The sequence below is a fragment of the Coptis chinensis genome, chromosome 5, assembly GCF_015680905.1.
Source record: "Coptis chinensis isolate HL-2020 chromosome 5, ASM1568090v1, whole genome shotgun sequence".
NCBI lineage: Eukaryota > Viridiplantae > Streptophyta > Magnoliopsida > Ranunculales > Ranunculaceae > Coptis > Coptis chinensis.
The window spans coordinates 37,585,240-37,597,711 of record NC_141460.1 but is presented as its reverse complement, the minus strand read 5'-3'; the positions used below and the strand labels follow the sequence as shown (position 1 = coordinate 37,597,711).

General features: G+C 37.6%; 1 pseudogene across 1 annotated transcript; it reads left to right on the top strand.

The window, feature by feature from the left end:
• The first annotated feature begins 1,709 nt into the window (after window positions 1-1,709).
• Window positions 1,710-4,453, top strand: LOC147497446 (DEAD-box ATP-dependent RNA helicase 22-like; annotated as a pseudogene). Its single transcript, XR_015196843.1, has 4 exons — window positions 1,710-1,907; window positions 2,100-2,222; window positions 2,319-2,791; window positions 3,551-4,453. The product of XR_015196843.1 is annotated as a DEAD-box ATP-dependent RNA helicase 22-like (transcript).
• Window positions 4,454-12,472: the final 8,019 nt, after the last annotated feature.

Here is a 12,472-nt window from a genome sequence, read left to right as displayed (position 1 = left end):
CGATTAAATCGCCCAACGCCTCAAACCCGAAACCTCTCTCTCTGCCTCCATTTTTAATTATTCTATTCTCCGGGAACCCTATTTTCTAGAAAAAAGTGTTTATATACTTGGGTCCTAAACCCAAGCCCAACATGCACTTCGGGCCCGAAAAATCAGGCCCCACGATCCCGAGTCCGGTCCGAATTTAATTTTGAAAATAAATAATTTAATTAATTAATAAATATAAAAAAAATACGTATTTAAAAATACGGGCGTTACACTTGTTTCCTTAATTAATCTCAGATATCAATACATCTCACTAGCGGGGGAAACAAGGATTAATTCTTTTGAAATTCAAGTTAATATATATACAATAATCAAAACATCTACATATGAGCATGCATGCAGTGATCTTTACAATGAAATGTACGAGCCGGGCCATTTCTAGATCTTTTGGATAACGTCCTTAAGTAGGTTCTCACAGGTATGTGTCGAAACACAATGTCTCTCATATTTTTCTACTCAAGTTTTGCTATCTTCAGTGTGCAGTGGGCACACATTTCCTCACATGCTCAATGACAGTCAGAGTAGCCGAGGTCGAGAATTAACATCTACTACTTACTATCACACCTTCCTACTCCTAATTGAGCTAGAGGTCTTTATTAGGTGTTATGGGGCTTAGGTGGTAGTGTAGAATAAAATGGAATGAAAAATTCAAAAATGATACGTATGAGAGAATAAGGTCTTCGAGATGTTTACACTAGAGAATTCTTTACACTAGTAGAAAAAAGGGTTTTTGTGACTGTTTTAAAATGTTATTTGTGACTGTTATGTTCGAAACAGTCACAAATGGCAGAAAATGGCATTTGTGACTGTTTTGAAATGCTTTTAGTGACTCTCGGATCTAGAAACGTCACATATCCTTTTTTCTTGGAAAAAATTCGTGTATTGAAGATTATTTCTAACTATTCTCCCAAAACAGTTACATACTCCCGCACTTTATGTCACCATCTGAAATGATCTCATTTAGTTTTTGGTTTGTCCACGATTCCACTAAAAAATAACTATTTAGATACATAAACACACCACATTCAGACTCCCGCTTCCTAGAAACACTTCCAGCCCATACGTGGCTACGTGCACTAGAAGAAGAAAAAAATCCCGTCGTAATACTAAAATACTAGACAGTTTCAAATAAACCAACTTTCTCCTTCACCCACTTAGCTTCGTCTGCCACCGCCAATTAACCATTTTTTTTTCTCTTTCTCCTTCTCTCATCTTAACAATGTTTTCCTTCATGATCTATCTATCAAAGAAGAAAATACTCATCTTTTTTGAAGACCAGAGGTACATACCCTCTCCCTTCCATATTGTTCTTAGATTTAACCGCATGGAAGTTGTTTAAAATGGCGTTCATTGATTTAGGGTTGTTTTGCAAGTAAAAGGAGATTCTTTTATATAGTTCAAAGGGTGGAGACAAGGTAAGCTCTCTCTCTATCTGTTTTCTCTCATCTGTCTCTTCTATCTCTTCTCCGCTCCCTATTTGTTTGGTATATGTAGTCTTTTGTAGATAAAAGCTAAGGCATTATATTATAAAAAAGAAATTATTATTCTGTGATTTTTGCTCTTAGGTGATAACATTGGAGATGCTGGTGAGGATACACACAAGTTAGCTTGAGTGGTAGAATGGATCAATTCTAGCCATATGGACACTGTTGAACTTCTGATGTTTTTCGAATTCCCCAAACATCTCCAGGGTAAAGATACAATCACAAGCCTTTAATTATTTCCCTTTCCCTTTCTGTGTCTTTGTTGTGCTGTTGTGCCCTAATGTGATGCTATGCGAACAAGTGGTTCGCATGGCTAATTGTATTAACAATGATTCTGGTCAACCACTCCTTCAAGTTTCAGCTGTTTGTGGAAGACAGGTACACCTTTGTTATTAAACAGAACATCATGTACACCTTTGATTTGGTAGGAAATATGAATCAAGACTGAATAGAATGATTGATATGCTTCATGTTGCGAATGCATTATTCATTATTAAGATCAAGCATAATTTTAATGAGGATGTCATAGTATCTTTGAGCAAGATCTTAAGATAGTTTTGGTAACTGTAGGGATGGCCAGTTTCTCAACCAGGCATTCTTGTTTCAACACCAGCTGCTCTTTTAAATTATCTGTATGCCATCGACCCAGAAAGACGTCATCATTCTAATTTTTTGTGTGGTTTAAAATATGTGGTAACCAAATTATTTCCTTCTGTGCGTTTCTTGGTTTTGGCTATCATTGGTTTCAAATACATCATTTGTTTGTGCTCATCGAGTGGTCAATGACAGGTGTTTGACGAAGCAGATATGTTTCTTTGTGGAAGTTTTCAGAATCAAGTTATTCATCTTATAAACATGTTTCAGTTTGAAGAGAAGGTATTGTCTAGGTTGAAAAATTCTGTGGTTAAGAGTTCAATTGAATCAAATGCTCCAACTCTGGAGCAACTTGAGGCATAATTTGATGATGAGCTGCAATCTGACTTGTCATCTGATGAAGATGATAACCATGATGAAGATGAGAGTGACAATGAAGATGTTCAGAGCGTTGTTCGTCTTGAGGATCCAAAAGGGAATGAGCCAAAGCCCAATAGGCACAAGGATTGGATAAGGGCTACAAAAATTTATGAGCGTAGCAAGCAATACATTTTTGTTGCGGCCACTCTTCCATTAAATGGCAAGAAGACTGCTGGTGGAGTTTTGAAATGGATGTTCCCGGATGCAAATTGGGTTAGTGGGAGTTACCTACATTGCCATAATCCCAAGTAAGGCACGGAGTCATTTCTTGATCATTCATTGTTTGTCCCTTCATTTTAGTTTGTGCTTAATTACTTAATTGTAGGAGGTAAGTAGATCAATTTTTTGTTGTTGTTAGAACCGTCTCCCGAAGGTATTGAAAAGGCAATGATTGATAGAGTAAAGTATATGAATGAGCAATCTTTATGCACATTTAGCATGTTTACCAACTAATAGAAGAGTTTGATTGATAAGATGTCGGTTCAAAAGGAAAAAAAAAGGTCAAAAGCTTCAAAATAGAGGATTGTATAGCCCATCTAGCGAGAAAGTTTGTGCTGTTTTCTAGTTCAGCCGTTGATTTTGATGATGAAAAGTCCTCATGGCTTTGCCATAGTCCATTTAACATTTTAGCTTAGTATACCTCTTATGCAAAAGAGATTTTCTGCCCAGTAGTCCCCGCTTCTATTTTTTGGGGTGGGGAATTAAGAATTGCACTTCCTTCATAAACCAAAATCAGTCCTAAAAACTAGAGCCTCAAACATGTATTGGAAATTTGTACTTTCTAATCGATTCTTCTTTTTGGGCCACTACTTTCTCTTGCACCACTAAAATACAGGAAGCTTTTACAATCTTGTCAACTTCTTGAATAGATTTTTCTTTGTGGTAACTAGCTCTCAGTGTTGTGCATATTTTGATTTGATGCATGATTCATACGATCTAGTCTATTGTAACCATTTTATTATTATTTTATACTGGATGGTAATGTATTTGGGTCTGTTTTTCTTCAGATTAGAGTAGAGGTGGATTGAAGTTACGATAGACACATAGGTGGATGTACACATAAATGATGTGGAGCACGGTGTTAGGTTTAAAGAGTTAAATCTTGAAATAGCTATTTGTCGGACTTTGGTGTTTGCAAACACTGTGGATGTTATTGAAGCTGTTGCTAAGATATTGCAGAATGTTGGTGTTGAATGTAGCTATTACCATAGTGACAGCTCTTTATAGGAACGTTCGGAAAACTTGGTTGATTTTAGGGAGATAGGTGGTGTTCTTGTCTGCACTAATGGTGCTGCACATGGTCTTGACATTCTAAATGTTCAACATGTTATCCAGGTACTATTTGCTGCTTGCTTCAGAGGAGAACAAAGAGGCAGAGGATTCACTTTGGGATGATGATGAAGACCACTTGATACTCACTTGTGATTATGATGAAATCGGAAGGGCAAGTAGAGGAGAATGGAGGACAACCAATGTAATGCCGATAGGCTGAGCTCTTGGTATTGTTAACGAAAAATAGGAAGAAGCTGCTTTTCAATTGTTACAAGGCATTAATCAAAGGGTGGAGAATGAATGGGCATTCTATAGATGTCAGAAGGATAAGGATTAAACTAGGCACATGGGATAGCTTTGTTTCTGATGAATTCTCAAATTATAAGTTAGAATGTGAGGGGGTGCATATACCTTCTCACTGTTATAGCATAAATTACAGGTCCAATTCCATGTGAGGTCTGTTTTCACATGTATTCGATATTTTTATTTAAACAAAATATATATTTATCACGGTTTTAACCAAACTATGATGAATAGTTGCCCTTTTTGTGACGGTTACAAGATGAGTACATTACTGTTTTGTTAGAACTGTCACAAACGATATGTTTTTTTGTGACTATTTTTAAGTGTTTGTTACGGTTTTATGTGGTGGATATAGGCTTATCTAGAGGAATTATTTGCGACGGTTTTGAAAAAAAAAATGACCCCCACTCCGTCACGGTTTTGGAAAAAAAAAACAGTGAGAAAAGACTTTTTGTCACTGTTTTTAACAGTGATATAAAGTCTTTTTTCTTGTAGTGTTATTTTCTTTCCTATTTCTAACATGAGTTTCCAGACTTAGCTTTTTTAAGCTTTTGTATTCCCTTTTGATTTGATTTTGGGGGAAATTCTAACTTTGATTTTTCTTTTGATTTTTGAAAACAAATTTCTATTTTTCTTTTTCTTTTCTTTTGAAACAGGTAACTGCTTTTGATTTGTGACAAGTTTTTCTCTTCATTTTTCCACACTTCATCTTATTTCTCATACTCATTTTCTAGGTGGGCTTATTTATTTGTGGTTAATAAATGGGTAATGAATTTTTGGTGAAATAGAAAAGATTAATGAAAGGTTCAGTGGGGAGACTAGTGGTAATTTTTTTTACAGGTGTGAATTTTTGGCTATATCGATCTAAAGAGGGCCTAAATTCTCCCCTAAGATTCGGGTAGTGATCAAGTAAGTAGACGTGTGAACTTCTCTATTCAGAAAAACTACTCCTCTGTGTCATTACTCACATATCACATATTTTGAGGCTATTTTATTAGATTCTCACAGAAAATGGAAATTAAGTTGTCTAACCGTGGGTCCTAGAAACTTACTGGTATGTACATTTAATGATAGTCAGTGCATAAATGCTCATAAAAAGATATAAAAACCATTGCATATGTATTAACTTAAGTTTCTAAGAACAAATCCTAGTTCTAATGATAGGGTGAGATTTCTAGATATTTTTCATCACCGAAAAGGAAATGAGACTTTGTCACTAGATACACTTATTTAGATAGAAAATAAAACTATATACAAACTATGAATGCTTAATTTTTGGGAAAGGTTCTAACCGCCCCCAAACAGATGGACGTTGTGTCCTCAAAGTGTCAAGAGGAAGAAAGAATATACCTGATAGGCTTGAACAAAAATAAAGCTGATATCTTTAACAAAAAATTATGCTAACACAACATATATTATATAACACAAAAGTGAAAGCACACTGTTAGGTAATTTAATTTTCACATAAAAACGTAAAACAACAAATATGTACATTAACTTACACTGCCCTAATTACGAATTAGGGGTATGTCCATCCTCGCTTCATCTCTATCGAAGTGCCACTCTTTTGCGTCACGCCAGTTTATCATGGTCTGCCAAACCTCGCTCCACTTTCTCTTTCTAAAAGTGTCAAGATGAGCTATCATGTCTTTGTCTTTAGGGAAACAGCGAGCGTACCTCAGGTACCTTGAAGAGCGCCGAAGCCAGACCCTAAATCTCAAAGAACGAATAATCCTATTCGTTGGACACATAGAATTTACACATACCCAATCATGAAAAGTGGCCACAAATTGTGGGAAGAATGTCCTCATTAGCTGGCATGTGGTAACTGGCAAAGTGATATAATGTTGTCGAAAAAGACTAGCCCTTTTCAGGTTCTCAATGACGAGGTTCGTGATGTCGAAGGCGGCATGTTGCTGAGCGAGAGCATGGAAAGCCTTGCAAGCTGCTTCGGAGGTAGTGGAAAAATGTCAATCCCCCATAATGTTCAAGAGGATAAATAACATGGTAGTCCCAACATTCATTGTCATACTTGCTAGGGGAATTGATTTAACCGGTCATCAGCCAAATTCCTCATATTCAATGACTTGGGTTAGGCTATCGCCATAGAGGCCGGCGAAATCTTCCCAAAAGTAGTGATTAAAGGTGTTTTGTATAAGGTATTGAATGGGGGGGGGGGGGGTTGGCTGATTATAGGGAAGGTCCAAATCCATAGCAACTGTTGGCTCATAAAAGAGATGTCTGGTGTTACCAATACGGATTGCAAATCCGTTTAAAAAGAAACCATGTGCAATAGGTGTATCTTCTATATGATCATAAAAATAGGCTGCCAAACCTGGAGAGTATGTCTGCTCAGGGTGTAGAATGAAGGAGGTCCAACCAACTTGGGTGATAAGGTCTCTGAAGAGATGTCCATATATAGGAGAATTCAGCAAAGCATGGAAAGATTGTTTAGTGATAATCTTTGGAGATGCCATTGCAGAAGACGTTTGATGAAAGATATCACCTGTAGACAAAGATAAACCAAAAATTAGAATACGATGGAAATGACTAAGTAAAAACAAATGACATTTATTACAATAGAAAATTTCCACTATAATAAAAACTAAAAAGAAAATGACAAAGAACGTAAATTTGCAAAATTTAATTTGTGTCATGGCCCAATTAACGTCGAGGATCCTTAGGTGAGAGAAATCCATTTATAAGATTCTCGATGAAGTAAATCCGTGCAACAGGCCGCTCTGTGTCTGGTAAATCTCGGCTTGGTTCTCCATTATGAGAGTGTGATTTGCCAAGAACTGGTTGTGGCTGTGCATGAATTGTGCTTGTTCCTCGTCTTGTATTGTCCGCAGGTCATGAAATTCAAGAAGACTAGTGATGATGATGTTCTGACGTGTGTATAGTATCATTAGTCCTTGGTGAATTAAACGAAGGCCTTCCATAGGATTAAATACATTGTGTATTACATTTTCAATGAAGATGTTGACAGCGGAACAAGCTTCACCGGTTTCTGCACCGGCATGGTTCTTTGCAGCGACAAGAGGTCAAAAACCATTCATGTAGACAGAGTGAATGGTGACAATATTAGCTATTTTGAGGTACGTAGTAGGAGAAGTAATAGGAAAACCCCAACACACCATGATAGGTTTCACAATGGTTGGTAAAGGAGTTGACCTTTTCCTGGCACGTGTGATTGCGGTCCAGAGAAATTTAATTATGCAAAAATCATTGCATTTAGTCTTGTAGGAACCGTTATGGGCGCATTGAATGATTACAAACCGCGAAAACCCACGCGCAGCGGAATAAGGGTGTTCACGGTTTGGTTTAGGAATTCGTACCTTTAGATCGGCTAAGATAACTCTGAGAATCCAAGATCTATGAATCAACAACCTCTTGATCTTTTGTTATATTCCTATCCTTAGAATGGAGGTTGTGTGGGCAATGATCTTCAAACCTTTTCTTTCTCTCTTGGCTTCTCTCACTCACAAAATTTGGAACCGATTTTGGATCTAATTTTCTTGAGCAAAACCTTGAGAGAAACGGCCAGAGAAAGAGGTTTCTTTATATAGGGTACAACAGGGACCATGAGGAGAAATTAGGGTTGGGTCTCCTGACAGGCTTGGGCTTCCCATGTTCGCCTAGAACACACGGCCCAAGTCCGTCAACAAATGGCTTATTCCACTAAAGGTCATTGTTGCACTACCGCCCTAATCCCAAATTACATGTTACATTTATAGGCTCCATATTATATGCTTGTTGATCTCCCCGTGTTTAAGATATCGAATGCCCGCAAATTAAGTCAAGTTACTGACAACTACATTAATCAATTTCATATGTCCTTGAGTAGTACCACTCAACCTCATTGTCATGTCAAAATAAATCTACCTGCAGGGTTTACATGACAATCCTTATGAGCTCCTCAAAAGGACATCATCAACCCGATTTCCTGCGGGTCACGGATTCCTTCTATAATCAACATCACACCTTACATACAATGTCATTACCCAATCCATCGAGTTTGTTGATTCACAAATGAATCTCACTTATTGATGATTTAAAGCAATGTACAATACACATAAGTGCTCGTTATTATATTCGGATTAAGAGGACAAACATCCATAATAACAGAAGTGTTTATTCTCTTATATAGTCAGTATAAAGAGAAACAGCCTCACTTGGTCCTGTTTAATACACACAAAGTATACTAGTGTAATCTTGTAGTCAAGATAGACTAATACCAGATTATACTACAACCATACCAATGGTTTGTCCAAATCCATCTAGGTTGTGAACGTTTACTTATACTTTATAAGGTACTGATGATATGATCTTCGTGTCAAAGACACACCATATCATCTACGACATAAAGTATTAGACACATGCATATAACTAATAACATATATAATATGCATAACATTTGCCCATATGATTTTCATTCAAAATATAAAGAATTAGAGTTAATACAAAAGTAATGCTTTTAGTATATAACCCTATCAAGTCTGCAGTACCTAGAGTAGATGGAGGAGGGGTTTTGTTATTTTGGAAGTCTTAGATGTGCCCAGGATATTATGAGCTAGGCCTTGGATCAAAGATAATTGGTTTCTTTGTAAGGATCGCTGATAAACAATATGGTTTTTCCGTTGTATTCGCTATAAAGGATAGTTGCAAACATCAGATGCCTTATACTGTTGAATGGTGAATCCTTAAGGTGTACCCTCGGGTTCATAATGGGAATTTGAAGGACCTCAGAGATGATTGCCAAAGTCAATTCGCGCTCGCATCCGTTTGCACGGACAAAGAATTGCCCATTTTGGAAATAACCGTGTGTATAGAATAGTAGGACCAATTCTCTGGAATAAAGTGCCTCCTTATGATGTAATAGAGGGAACCATCTTTGACGTAAAATTTCAGTATCAAAATATGGGTGAAATAGACCGCTCTAGAAATTTTCCATAAAATTTTGCTCGGGAATGAAAATTCTAGTGAGGGCCATTAAAGATGGAAGGAATGGACTGGTGAAGATAATTTAGTTAAAAAAAGGGAAGACTGGATTTGAGAGGTGTCTAGCCTTGCTATAAATAGGCACCAATCCGAAGATGCAAAAAATATGGATTAAGATGTCACAGGGTAGTTAGATCATGTGTATCTTCTAAAACAATTCTATCAAGGTCTTTGCATTAAAGATCGTTTAAAATCAAATCCCTGAGACTGTGAATCAAACGTGGAAAGAGATAGAATATACGAGAGAAGGTTTCACAGGGTAGTTTGACCAACTTGTATATTCCTAAAACAAATCACAAAAGTGGATGTAGTGTGGATGGGAAAGGATAGGGCATGTGACTACAATGCATACACCATCCCATCCTTCGCGCACGTCGTTTATGAGCAAAAGTACTACGACCATTACTTCTTCGTGATGAGTAAGACTTACACCAAATGATTAGTTGAATTTCACGAGCCAAAGAGTAGAAAAGGGAAGAGAAGGAAGGAGGGAAATTTTTGGTACCCATCGTTTACCAGTAGGAATGTTTGCTCGCGTTTCAGAAGACATTTATACTCAGTTCTGAAATAGAGTTTTTGTGGACTACGGCTTCAGCACTTGCAACCACACACTTCAAAGACTTTTGAGATCATAAAATAGAAGATGGCCCGGCTACCAAAATGACGTACCCTCTATAGAGAAACAAGTTTGAGTAAGTCAAACGAAACATCTAGTCTATGTAGACCGGATCCTGAAGAAAAGTATGCTCAACAGTTGGGGAGCATAATTCATGGTAATATTTGAGGCGTTGTCCATTTACTTGAAATTTGTTGTTATCTTGTGGATTAAGCAAAGAGATTGCCCCATAATGGGTCACTGCTGACACAATGAAAGGACCAGACCATCGTGTTTTCAATTTGCCAGGAAAAATGTGTAATATGGAGTTGTAAAGTAAAAATTTTTGGCCAACTTTCAATTCTTTATGCAAAATGTGCTTGTCATGCACTCTTTTCATATTAGCTTTGTAGGATTTTGATAGATCATAAGCATCACTTCGAATCTCCTCAAGCTCATTTAATTGTAGTTTTCGCTTCTCGCCTGCCGCATTGATATTGTAATTGAGGCTTTTGATGGCCCATAGGGCACGATGCTCAAGTTCAACCGGCAGATGATAAGGTTTTTCAAAAATGATGTGGTAAGGAGACATCCCTATAGGTGTCTTAAAGGCCATTCAGTATGCCCACAAGGCATCTGATAAGCGGAGAGACCAATCTTTTCTTGTTGGATTGATAGTTTTCTCTAGAATGGACTTTATCTCTATGTTGGAGACTTCTACTTGGCCACTCGTCTGTGGGTGCAACAGAGTAGCAATTTTGTGAGTAACTCCATATTTCTTCATTAAAAACCCAAAAAATTTATTACAAAAATGTGTACCCCCATCACTGATGATAGGTTTAGGAACACCAAAATGAGAGAAAATGTTTTCTTTTACAAATTTCACGACAGTCTTATGGTCATTTGAGCGACATGCGAGTGCCTCAATCCATTTGGACACATAGTCCATAGCGACTAGAATGTAGAGAAAACCTTGAGAAATACTGAAGGGTCCCATAAAATCAATGCCCCAAACATAAAAAATTTCCACAATTAAAATGGGATTTAGGGGCATCATATTGCGTTGGATAATACGACCCAGGTGCTGACAACGAATGCAAGCTTTGTAATGTTCGTGTGCATTGTGAAAAAGGGTAGGCCAGTAAAAACCACATTGTAAAACCTTGGCCGCCATTTTCTTCCCACTAAAATGACCACCACAAGATTGTTCATGGCAAAAAGATAACACGTCGGTGTATTCCTAGTCAGGAATGCATCGACGAATGAGTTGGTCGGAACAATACTTAAAGAGGCAGGGGTCATCCCAGAAATAATATTTTACAGTGGATAAGAACTTTTTATGATCAGGGCATGACCAAGAGGAAGGAACTTTCTCAGTAACTAGGTAGTTAACGATATCCGCGTACCATGGAGAGGAGAAAATAGAGTACAAATGCTAGTCTGGGAAGAAATCACAGATGGCGTCAAAATCACTATCAATGTCACCAACCAGCCTGGATAAATAGTCGGCCACCACATTTTTGGTTCCTTTCTTGTCATTGATTTCCAAGGTGAATTCTTGCAAGAGAAGGATCCAGCGGAACAATCGCTGTTTCGCGTCTTTTTTTTGCGAGTAGGTACCGAAGTGCGGCATGGTGACTAAATACGATTGTTGAAGAGCCGACCAGGTAAGCACGAAACCTATCCAAAGCATAGACAACAACTAGTAACTCTTTCTCAGTTGTCGTGTAATTACATTGAGCATCATTAAGAGTTTTATTAGCGTAGTAAATGACAATGGGTTTGTCATCACGTCGTTGGCCTAGTACAACACCAATAGCAAAGTCGCTAGTGTCACACATCAGTTCGAATGGTTGAAACTAATCAGGGGGTTAAATGATATGAGCGGTAGTCAGAGCGACTTTTAGAGTTTCAAAAGCTTGTTTACAATTGAAATTAAACTCGGAGACCGCATCTTTAAGTAGGACATTGGTTAAGGGTCGAGTAACTTTAGAAAAATCTTGAATAAATCGCCTGTAAAACCCAGCGTGGCCTAAAAAGGCACGGATATCGCGGACTGTTCGGGGGATAGATAGAGAAGCAATTTTAACAATTTTAGCTTTATCAACCTCTATCCCGTCTTTCGAAACAATATGACCTAGAACAATTCCTTTGGTCACCATGAAATGACACTTCTCCCAATTAAGTACCAGATTTTTTTCTTCACAACGCGTTAACACATTAGAAAGGTTGGATGAGTAGTCATCAAAGGAGTTTCCATAACTGGAAAAGTCGTCCATGAAGACTTCCATATAATGTTCCACCATATCATTGAAAATGTGAAGCATGCAGCGTTGGAAAGTACCAAGTGCATTGCAAAGACCAAAATGCATTTGTTTGTATGCAAAGGTGTTAAAGGGACATGTGAAAGTTGTCTTCTCTTGATCAGCTAGATCAATGACAATTTGGAAGTAGCCAGAATAGCTATCGAGAAAACAGTAGTAGGCATGACCAGCTAAACGTTCAAGCATCTGGTCAACGAATGGAAGAGGGAAGTGATACTTACGTGTAACGGTATTAAGTTTGCGATAGTCAATACAAATTCTCCATTTTATTGGAATGCGAGTGGAGATGCATTCATCATTTTCATTTTGCACAACTGTAATGCCGGACTTTTTGGGAATAGCATGGACAGGACTAGCCCAGTCACTATCAGAGATAAGGTATATGATACCTGCATCAAGTAAACATAAAACTTCCTCCCTCACCACCTCTTTCA